Below are 12697 nucleotides of genomic sequence, written 5' to 3'. Positions count from 1 at the left end.
TCAACAACTTTAAAATAATCTTAAGTATGAAAATAAGTTTTTTTTGTTGTTTTTTGCAATCCAATATGAAAGGTAAGTTATTGTTTTACGCTTAAAAAAATCCCATTCAATAACTTTTAAAATAATCTGAAATATTTTTTTTTTTGCAATCTCCCTCCAAAATATTGGTTCTTAAAATAATATTAAACATAGAAAAGGTTTAATTTTATTGCAATTCAATAAAAAAATATTGATTTCGTAAATAAAAATATGTTTATTTAAGTAAAATTTACGTGATTTCTGTGAAAATCCTAATGTTTACCATAAACACAATAATTTGAATCGAACTTGGTTTAATTGTTTGACAACTGAACAAAAAACTGTTTTTTCGGCATTTATAATATATATATATATATATATATATATATATATATATATATATATATATATATATATATATATATATGTGTGTGTGTGTGTGTGTATGTGTGTATATACACGTATATATATATTTATGTATATATGTGTGTGTGTGTGTATACGTGTATATATATATATATATTTATGTATATATCTGTGTGTATATATGTGTGTATATACATGTATATATATGTATATATATACATATGTATGTATATATATGTATATATATATATATATATATATATGTGTGTGTGTGTGTGTATATATGTTATATACATATACATAATTTTATATAGATATACAGTTCTGGGGAAGAAACAATTAAAATAGAAGGCTTTCATACATCTAGTGATCTCTACTATGAAGGGGTGGGATTTAGCTGCTTATCGGGTTTGTCACGGGTATTTTCATTAAGGGGGTACAAGAGCTTGTTGTTCGTCAGAACATCCACCATTAAAATATGGCAGTACTAGGGGTCTATCTTCAACAACCATTTGCACCTAGCTTAATCTCTTCATTAGGATGATAATAGATAGAGAAAAAAAGAATTTTTGAAAAAAAGTCATTTTTGGCACGTGGGGGGGCTTTCTTTTTTTGTTTTCTCCATCTATTATCATCCTAATGAAGAGATTAAGCTAGGTGCAAATGGTTTTTGAAGATAGACCCCTAGTACTGCCGCTCTCTACTTGTAAAACAAGCAGATGGATGCAATATTGTGTCGCTGGGACAGGGGATGAAGCTTAGATGACAGTTCAGGATCTATCAAGTTAGTGACTCTCTTTTGAACCCTACCCAGGAGCGAGAGACTAGTAGCAGATGCACCAACCCAAATGTCAATACGCCATACATGGGCGAATGGTAGCTTTGTAGAGGTATAGGATATTTTCAAGTGTAAGTAACTTTCTAGCAGGGTAGAGAGAGCCCACCTTCTTTGCAGCAGTCTTGGCAATCATCTCGATGTATCTATTCCAACCTCTGTTCCCTTCCTTTGACAGAGTTAAAAGTAGACTTCGTAGCCTAGTGGGTGATGTCATTTTCTCTTCCCTGCAACCTCTTTCTCATAGCCTGTCTCTGCTTTATAATTAGTTTCATGGTAAGTCCTCATCTGAGTTTCAGTCTATAGCCCCGCTTGCCAAACTTTCACAAGAAACACTCGTCTAGCTGAAAAAATTATCAATAATTTCCCCCACTCTTAATCAATGTCTAAACATAAACATAGATTCCATGAACAAAGTTTCTTTCTTAGAATACAAACCTGTGGAACTCTTCCATTTGCCTGCTTTCCAGCTGACTATAATATCGTCATTTTCAAGTTCAACCGAAACATATTCTTAATGATGCCTTAAGTAATAAAATTTACCAACAATTACGACGACAGTGTTACATTGACTACTGTATGCTGATTAAACCCTATCCTCGAGTGGCATCTGGGCCTTAATAATGGTGTCTCTTTTGTAAAAAACATCATAAGTCAAACGTAGCTATCTAAAATTTCAAATGTAAAATTTTCACTGACTCTAAAAAATATAATAATTTATTATGATTTCTTAAACTTGAAAAAATATATTAATTATTGTGTAAAAACAACTTTGAAAAAATAACAAATGTTATAAACTATTAAAAACTAAGGTCGCAAATTTAAATCCAACATGTTTCAGCATTTTATAAGAACATATTCTGTGAAGATCATAAAATTCTATAAATTCTATAAACAAAAAGGATAAATCACAAACAAAATGGATAATGCCAGCTCAAAAATGTTAGGTAAGCCTATCTAATCCAATGCTCACCAAACAATGAAGTACAACCGTACAATATATATATTGTCTGATTATTATGTGAAGATGAATTAGTATTGATACAACACACAAACATTTTAAGAGCCAATCGATTTGGCAGGTGAGTTGTTACACATAATACAATTTAATATCCGGGTAAAGTCTGCTATACAAACAGTAAAGATGGTATTTAATGACAATATGGCTACTCAGGCTTCATTGAATTAGCATATCTTTCAATATACCACTTAAAAACATTGGATGTTAAAGGGAGAAACACTTAAAAGTCGTTAACAAATGATAATCATATTAAATCATATTTAATTCAATAAAAACTCAATAATAATGATAATCATATGAAATAATATTTAATTCAATAAAAAAATCAATAATGAAAATCATGTGAAATCATATTTAATTCAATAAAAACTCAATAATAATGATAATCAAATGAAATAATATTAAATTCAATAAAAAAACTAAAAAATCATGAAAATCATAATTCAATAAAAACTCAATAATAATGATGATCATATGAAATAATATTAAATTCAATAAAAAAACTCAATAATAATGATGATCATATGAAATAATATTTAATTCAATAAAAAACTCAATAATAATGATAATTATATGAAATTTTATTTAATTCAATAAAATACTCAATAATAATGATAATCATATGAAATAATCTGTAATTCAATAAAAACTCAATAATAATGAAAATTATATGAAATCATATTTTATTCAATAATAATAATAATATTAAATTCAATAAAAAACTCAATAATAAAGATGATCATATGAAATAATATTTAATTAAATAAAAACTCAATAGCAATGATTATCATATTAAATAATACTTAATTCAATAAAAAACTCAAAGATAATGTCAATCATATGAAATATTGAATTCAATAAAAAAATCAATAATAATTATAATCATATGAAATATTTAATTCAATAAAAACTCAATAATAATGATAATAATATGAAATAATATTTTATTTAATAAAAAACTCAATCATAATCATATGAAATAATATTTAATTCAATAAAAACTCAATAATATTATAATCATATGAAATAATACGTTATTAATAAAAAAACTCAATTCAATGATAATCATATGAAATTTTATTTATTCAATCATAATGATAATCATATGAAATCTTATTTTATTCAATAAAAACTCAATAATAATGATAATCATATGAAATAATATTTCATTCAATAAAAAAACTCAATAATAATGATAATCATATGAAATAATATTTAATTCAATAAAAACTTAATAATATTATAATCATATGAAATATTATTTTAATCAATAAAAAAACTCATTTATTTTAATTCAATAAAAAACTTAATAATGATAATCATATAAAATAATATTTTATTCAATAAAAAATCAATAATATCGATAATCATATGAAATAATATTTTATTCAATAAAAACTCAATAATAATGATAATCATATGAAATAATATTAAATTCAATAAAAAACTTAATAATAATGATAATCATATGAAATAATATTAAATTTATAAAAACTCAATAATAATGGTAATCATATGAAATAATATTTTATTCAACAAAAAAAAATCAATAATAATGACAAGTTTGTGCTCGTTTGACTTGTTGATCTAGTGTTAATTAATTCACTGTTCAGGTACCTCGTTATAATACATCATCATATTCCAATATCTTTCACTTCAAAGCTGTAGACGTGGAGCTCTACTCTGTCCGTTTTCATTGCCTATAACAATTCACTATAAAATCTCTTAAAACTATATTCCTTAAAAATAGGAAACAGAATTAACTTTTTAAATATAAAACCATTTTTATAGATTTATTATTAAATGTGCTGATCTTACATGTGATTAAGTTTTAAAAAATATGTTAAGCTGAATTAGAGATGAATAGATATTTTCTTCATTAGTTTGGAATAATAGGATTGACACATTGAGAAATACACGAGAAGAAATAGAAAATGTAATTGTCCCAAGCAAGGAAAATATCAATCTATATGTGGTAGTTGTATTGTTATAAAATATTTAGTTAAAAATCAAAATGATATAGGTTTAATGTTTGTGTATGTTAATAATAATTTAAATATTTTGTCTTACTAATATTAAATATAAAACATTAAACTCGCTTATACGTTAAACGTCTATGACTACAAATAATTTTAACGTTCAGATGAATTAAGAATGAACAAATATTTTCAAATAAAACATTCCAACGCAAATGTTCACTATTTTCGTCTTAAACAGTAGACGCCTTACAAGCATAAACAAAGGAGAATGGTTGGATTTTGATGTTTGTGTGATTAGTTGGGAGTAAGTATGTTGGTGCAGAGTATATACTTGAGACTTTTTTAGAAGTCGAAGACAAATATGGTCTTGATAGTTGCACGAAGCCATATTTATATAATAAACAATACATATGGTAATCTTAGCTTTGTAAACGTATAGGATGTGATTTTCTAGCAAGATTAAAGCAGGCTTTGTAATATCCTTCCTATGTTAATTGTGTATTAAATAATTATTAAATAATAATTTTGTTTTAATCAATAGTTAAAGATTAAATATTAACTTGCTGACGAGTTAAACACATGTAGTAACAACAATTTCCATGTTACATGAATTAGCAATAAACGGATATCCTTAAACAATCTATACATTTGAATAATATGCTTTAAATTTGAGAAATATATATGGAAAACAATAAATATATATGGAAAACAAGTAAAACTAATAAAAACATAAATGTACAGATTTTACTGTAGATTTTTTCCAACCGAATTAGTTTCGTTTTTTGCATTAAATAAGTCTCTTTTAAGAAAGTGTTGAGAGTTTTATTGAATTTACATATTCCTATATCAAGTATCCCTATATACAGTATATGCATGTGCTTTAGGAAGGCAAGAAACAGCCGTTTTCTGATGAACCTAGATATATTTCTCTCATTATAACAATGACAAATATTACATTAAGATTATAACACACACACCCGCATGCACACATTTTCCTTAAAACAAAATACGTTTATAATGTATATATATTCAATAATCATATCTTAAAATTGCAGTTGTTTATTAAACTCAATGAAAATGAGTTACACTTACACGTGTTTCATTGCATAAACCGATGAAATCATCAGACTTTTAATCATCAAAGAAGAAAATGTTCACTTTTTACTTGCTCTAAAAAGGAAACGTAATTTTTAAGCTGGTTAGAAAGGTTTTAAAAATTCACGTCCATCTTGTTTATTCATCCTGCTGTTTCGTCGATGCCTCGTTGGCTAAACGTAACTGTGTGTGATGTGTTTGTTTCGCGATTGCAAATAGAACCGCCCTTTCGTTCCGTTTCTGTTGCTACATACAACTGAACAAATGTGACGATTCCATGCTAGAGGCCACAAAGAGCAAACCATGACAGTTACGCAGCTAACGTGTACGCGCGCATACACACACACATACACGCTCACACGCACACACAAATGCACATCTCGGATGCTTTCCACTCTTAAGCACACTATGCGACAAAAGTCATCATTGCTGCCTCGTTCTGGCTCATAATGCAAAGCACACTTTTATTCTGCAACTAAATATTACACATCTGGTTGATTGTTCCACTCCCTAGAGGAAAAAAATGAAGAAAAATGAAAAAAATAGAGAGAAAGATTTCACCATTAATACATTTTACTAATCCATACTATTAGAAGGTGAAAAATATTCTGATAAAAAATCATAAAGAAAATAAAAATATATAAAAAATAAAAATACACTAAAAACGTGGATGAAATAATTTGTTGAATGCTAGTAACAATTTGTTGAATTTCAAAAATTAAACAATATTTTAATCAAAATTAAAATAACTACTAAGAATATCAATTCTGTAAGGTTAGGTGCGGTACCAAATTCACAACTTTCGGTGGCTTTTTTCGTATACAAATATGTATTATTAGACGTTAATTAAAAAAAATGAAATTGTGATAATCGATTATTATACTGCCTTTATCATTTGGATAATAAAATATGGGAATGATAATAATGAACTCATATGACTTAAAACGAAAGCTGAGTATTTGAAATCATTTTTCCTGTATTAAACACTTATATTTCTATTGTTAGAAATATATTTTTATTATTATCAGTAGTAGCATGGTAGTTATATGTTTATTGTTTCTACAAATTCTTACTATATTATTGTTTATTTTACTTTATTAATTGCATAATGTCTTCATCTATTACAAAATACTATGAATAGTATTTTACATTTAAAGAATATGAATGTGAATTATGTGTTTATTTCTGTGATTTTTAAATGTTTTATAAAGTTATGTTTCTTGTTTTGTTGGCACGATTAAATAAACAATGATATTTGAAATATTAAATTTCATTTATTTTTATTTGCAGATGTTCCTGCTTGAATGTTTTTAATGAATATAAAGGGACCATCCTTCTCCTTAAACAGTATTTTATACACAATTATTTCCTAACGTGACTGACAATAAAAAGGCTGCACACATATTTATTAGACATATATGTGTGAAGAGTTATTTGATCTGGATTGTTTAGCAAATAGTAATAAGAACATCACACATATTTACAGTAAGTGATACAAATTGAAATTTATTTAACATCTAACTTGCATCAACAACTCCAGATTAAAATTTGTTTATAGCTTGGTTGTTATAATCTTGCTCCTGGAGCAATTTAGTTAAATATGAATAAACATATGAAGAAAAAGCCACATTCTTGTAAAGTGTGTGGATATTCTTTTACTGAAAAATCAACATTAGTGAGAAATATGAGAACTCACATCGGAGAAAAGCCACATTCTTGTAAAGTGTGTGGATATTCGTTTACTGAAAAATCAAATTTACAAAGTCATATGAGAACTAACACTGGGGAAAAGCCACATTCTTGTAAAGTGTGTGGATATTCGTGTACTAAAAAATCAAATTTAGTTAGACATATGAGAACTCACACCGGAGAAAAGCCACATTCTTGTGAAGTGTGTGGATATTCTTTTACTGACAAATCAAATTTAGTGAGACATATGAAAACTCATACTGGCGAAAAGTCATATTCTTGTGAAGTGTGTGGATATTCGTTTAATGAAAAATCACATTTAGTGATACATATGAGAACTCACACTGGGGAAAAGCCATATTCTTGTAAAGTGTGTGCATATTCTTGTTCTCAAAAATCAGCATTAGTTACACATATGAGAACACACGCTGGGGAAAAGCCACATTCTTGTAAAGTGTGTGGATATTCGTTTACTCATAAATCAAATTTATTGAGACATATGAAAACTCACACCGGGGAAAAGCCATATTCTTGTAAAGTGTGTGGATATTCGTTTACTAAAAAATCAGCATTAGTGAGTCATATGAGAACTCACACTGGGGAAAAGCCATATTCTTGTGAAGTGTGTGGATATTCGTTTACAGAAAAATCAAATTTAGTGACACATATGAGAACTCACACCGGGGAAAAGCCACATTCTTGTGAAGTGTGTGGATATTCTGTTACTGATAAATCCAATTTAGTGAGTCATATGAGAACTCACACTGGGGAAAAGCCACATTCTTGTAAAGTGTGTGCATATTCTTGTTCTCAAAAATCAACATTAGTTACACATATGAGAACACACACTGGGGAAAAGCCACATTCTTGTGAAGTGTGTGGATATCCTTTTACTGAAAAATCAAGTTTAGTGAGGCATATGAGAACTCACACCGGGGAAAAGCCACATTCTTGTGAAGTCTGTGGATATTCTTTTACTGTAAAATCCAACTTAGTGAGTCATATGAGAACTCACACTGGGGAAAAGCCATATTCTTGTAAAGTGTGTGCATATTCTTTTGCTGGAAAATCAAAATTAGTAAGACATATGAGAACTCACACTAATGAAAAACCACATTCTTGTGAAGTGTGTGGATATTCTGTTACTGAAAATCAAAAATTAGTGAATCATATGAGAACTCACACTGGAGAAAATTTGGGGCATTGAATACGCTAAGAGTAAATATGTAAAACAAAAGCAAAGGACAGAAACCTGGAGGAAAATCTTCTATTTCTGTCCATGGGAGAAGATTGTCCCACGGAGTAATTTAACCTCTCAAAAATATAATATTTTAAAAGAACGAGTGTTTAATGAGTAAGAACAAAAATACATAAAAGATGAAATAACAGTCCTAATAAACACACAGGCTAACCCACTAGAGACACCTATTCTGTATCCCACCGAATTTGATGAGACCGCAAATGTGAGCCCGCAACACCACCACCTTAGATCAGTGCAACAGTTGTCGGTAGCTACCCAACAGAAAACTCTTACAGCACAAAGTCCAACAGAAGTGCATCACTCTATATCAGGAACTCAAATACCTACAGAATCCTCTACACCAGCTCACTCTCACTATAAAGCAGGTAACACATCTGCATTTCCATCAATGTGTGAAATATCTCCTTCACCAGGAAAAACTCCATCTTGTGTTTAGCTTCCAGAACCAGATGATGAGCAATTGGAAATAGAAGAGGAACTCTGTAACACAATAGAAAAAGTTAACAATATGAGCATGGAAGAAAGGCCGAGGTTGCCTAAAATACAAGCCTCAAGATTCTTTAAGTCATTGATCATCAAAGTCAATATTGCTTTATAAGGCTTGTTACAGAAGAAATAGACCTTAGGCAGCTAAATAACTTCACATATGCAGCTGGGCTGTACATTAGCAACAGAATACTTCCTCTGAATAAACACCAAAATAGAAATAAAACACTAAATGTAACCACAGCAACACCAACATGGAAAGCCAAGCTGATAAAAAAATAAACACCTGTAGAAAGGAACTTAGCCAATTAAAGCAGTTCATGAATAATCCCACAGTGGAAGGTAGACTTAGAAACATCGTCAAAAGAATCTGTGCGAAATTTAAGACAAATTTTAAAAATATCAGAAGCATAGTGAAGGAACTGGAAGGCAAAATACCAGCCATTGCCCAAAGAATTAAACATCGCATGGCAAAGATTCATGCAAAGACACAGAATAAGCTTTTTGCAAACAATCCCAGAACTTTTTGTCAGGAATCTAATAAGAGAGGAAATTAAAATCCAAGATCCCCCATGTAAACAGGAATTAGACGATTACTGGAGACCCTTATTTGAAAAAGAGGAAGTACATAACGAAGAGGCCCAGTGGATCGGGGATATTATCAATGCAAACAAAAATAAAAGAGAAATGCCAGAGCCAGAAATAACGCCAGATAAAATAAGATCAAAGCTGGCACGAGCTTCAAATCACAAGAAACCTGGCATCGACAACATATCTAACTTCTGGTTAAAACAGCTAACAGCATTGCATGATCATTATAGCAGATGTTTCACCAGAATGTTGAAAGCTTATGAAGCGACACCATCATGGCTATTAAAAGGCGATACAAGCTTAATAGTTAAAAGCACAGAAACCAAGATCCCCAGCAAATATCGCCCAATATGCTGTCTAACCACGACTTACAAGCTATTCACTGGATTAATAGCTAACAGCATATATGAACACCTTTCATCCGGTGATTATCTTGAGGAGGAACAAACAGGATGTAGGAAAAACTGCCTGGGCACCAAAGATCAATTACTCATCAATAAGACCATTTTGGGAGATTACAGGAAAAGAAAAAGAAATCTAAATATGGCATGGATAGATTATCAGAAAGCATTTGATAGTGTACCTCATTCGTGGATACTAAAATGCCTTGAATTATATAAAATCCACCCGACCATGCGAGAAATTTTAGCTGCCCAAATGAAGGAGTGGTAAACATCTATTACCTTAAACCATAACGGGGGAAGGATATCCATTCCAAATATAAGAATAAAAAAAGGAATCTTTCAAGGAGACAGTTTATCTCCTCTACTATTTTGCTTGGCAATTGATCCTCTAAGTAAGCTTCTAAAGAACTACCAAGGTGCTTATAATCTAAGCTACAGCCGCCAAAGAGAATCCTCCAAGTTAATAAACCATTTTTTTTCATGGATGATCTTAAGCTCTATGCTAGCTCGGATAGGGATTTAGATCATCTACTGAAAATTGTCCACACTTTTTCTAATGACATCAAAATGAAGCTCGGGCTGGATAAGTGTGCTATGTGTACTCTGAAAGCTGGCAAGAAGATATCTACTGAAAATATACAGCACGATGAAAATATTGTAATCAGAGAACTGAATGAACAGGAAACATACAAATACCTCGGCATTGATGAAAATGAGTCCATCCAGCATTCCAAGATGAGAGAGAAACTAAGCCAAGAATATTTACGCCGAGTAAGAAAAATCTGAAAAACTGAAATCACAAACAAGAACAAAATTATGGCAATTAACCAACTTGCCATGCCAGTACTAACATATAGTTTTGGCATTATTGACTGGCCTCAGAAAGACATAAATTGGCTTGGCACAAAGACAAGGAAAATGTTAACCTTGTACCGAGTTAATTATCGAAACCAGTGCATGCCTCGTTTGTACCAACCCAGGCGAGAAGGAGGTATGGGACTCTCGGAAGTCAATCATCAACACAGAGCCACAATCGTCAGCATAGGTCAGTACATTATAAGTTCCTGTAACCCCAAGCTTATGAAAATTAAAGAGTATTATCAGAATCGAGCAAGTAGTACAACATCTATAACACAACTTGCCACTCATTTTGGAAAAGATTGCCTTACAAATGATACTGAGAACCCAAACAAGCCTGCCACTGACACAGCCCAGAAAAGTCGGAAAAAATACACTAGCCAGTTCCATAATGTTAAAACAGAAGAATGGACCAACCATAAACGGGCAAAATACCTACCGACTGAAATATCCCAAGAATATATGGATAGGGACGGTTCCCTGGACAGGCTCAAAAGAGGATCCCTCTATTACGACCAAGAGAGGTTGATGTTGGCTGCACAAGACCAGGGCCTCATGACAAACGCCTTCAAAAAGATGTGTGGTCTAAGCAACAATAATAAATGCAGGTTCTGTAGCACTGAGGTTGAGAGTGTGGGCCACCTGATTTCTGGTTGCAAAGTCCTACTTGGAGACGGTTATTATACAGATCGCCATAACGGAGTTTGCAAATACCTTCACTGGAAGATATGTAAGAAACTCAACATTCAGTGTAGTAAAAACTCCTGGGAACATACACCCGAACGAACAGTTGGGAATGACAACTACACTATTCACTCTGACTACATAATCCCTACTGCTACATATCTTGAAAATGCAGCTGTTAAACCAGATATAGTGATTTGAGACAGAGCAAACAAAAAAGCGACCGTAATAGAGGTCAGTGTACCCAATGATACAGGGCTTAACAGAGTTGAGAGGGAAAAGATTACAAATTATCAAGGACTTATGTATGATATGAAACGAAATTGGAAATTAAAAGACATTTCAATTATACCAGTCATCATAGGAGCAACTGGGCTTATGAAAAAGAACTTTAAAAAGTACATAGCAAGCATACCCGGTGAACCAAGTGCAAGTGAAATACAAACGATTGCACTGAAAGGGACGGCTAGAATCCTGAAAAGATCTCTTGGTTGGACTCACTAAAATAGGGGAAAATGTCAGACATCTGGTTGGATGTCCCATCCCCTAGAAGAAAAAGTTTAAGAAAAATGAAGTAAAAAAACATAATATAAAAATATTCAAGTTTTTAAAACACAAAATCATGCGACACACATTTGAAAACTGATAAAAAACCATATTCATGTGAATATTCTTTTTTTATAAATGAAGTTTAAAGAAACATGTTCGAATTCTCACATGTATGTATGTATTTTAACTATGTATTTCATAAAGAATGGAAGTGTTAACCCCAGGTAGTAGTGATTGGCTAACACTTGATTTCTGATAACTACGACTGAAGTAAAATAAAACAAAAAGGAAAAAAAAACTTGTAAATTATGTAAATAATTTTGTTCTAAAAAATAAGCTTTAGTTACACGTGAATGGGGAGAACTTGAATGCCTACTAAGGAGAACTCGAATGCCTACTAGACACTATCTTCGAGTGTCTCAGGTCTCTCTGTACAGGGTTTGTCAGAATCATCTGGCATGAGGATACTTTTTTCCATAGAAGTAAAACCTGACCAAATATTCAAAATCACATAGTATTCGCAGCCCAAATAAGATCTCCTTACTACGGTTACCCCACAGCTTTTTCGAGGAATGATGCACCTTCTCCAAGTGATATTATCTCATGTTATAGCACAAAGCTGGATACTCCACCAGACTAGATAAATTCTTGTCCTGGAATCCAGTAAATCCATGGGACAAACATGAAAGATATACTACAACGTATAAAAATGGTTAATTGGAGAGAGGAAAAAATATGTTCTCAATTTCTTTACTAACTCAGTGCTTGAGAGATAAAGAACTTAAATGGAATATTCGAATATCTATGTATCTCATATAGACTTAAAGTGTTAGTCCCTGGTTGTGGACCCCTTTATTTCTG

Source organism: Euprymna scolopes, chromosome 46 (assembly GCF_053919585.1).
Source record: "Euprymna scolopes isolate OS-2025 chromosome 46, ASM5391958v1, whole genome shotgun sequence".
Lineage (NCBI taxonomy): Eukaryota > Metazoa > Mollusca > Cephalopoda > Sepiida > Sepiolidae > Euprymna > Euprymna scolopes.
Note: the sequence above shows the minus strand (reverse complement) of the source record.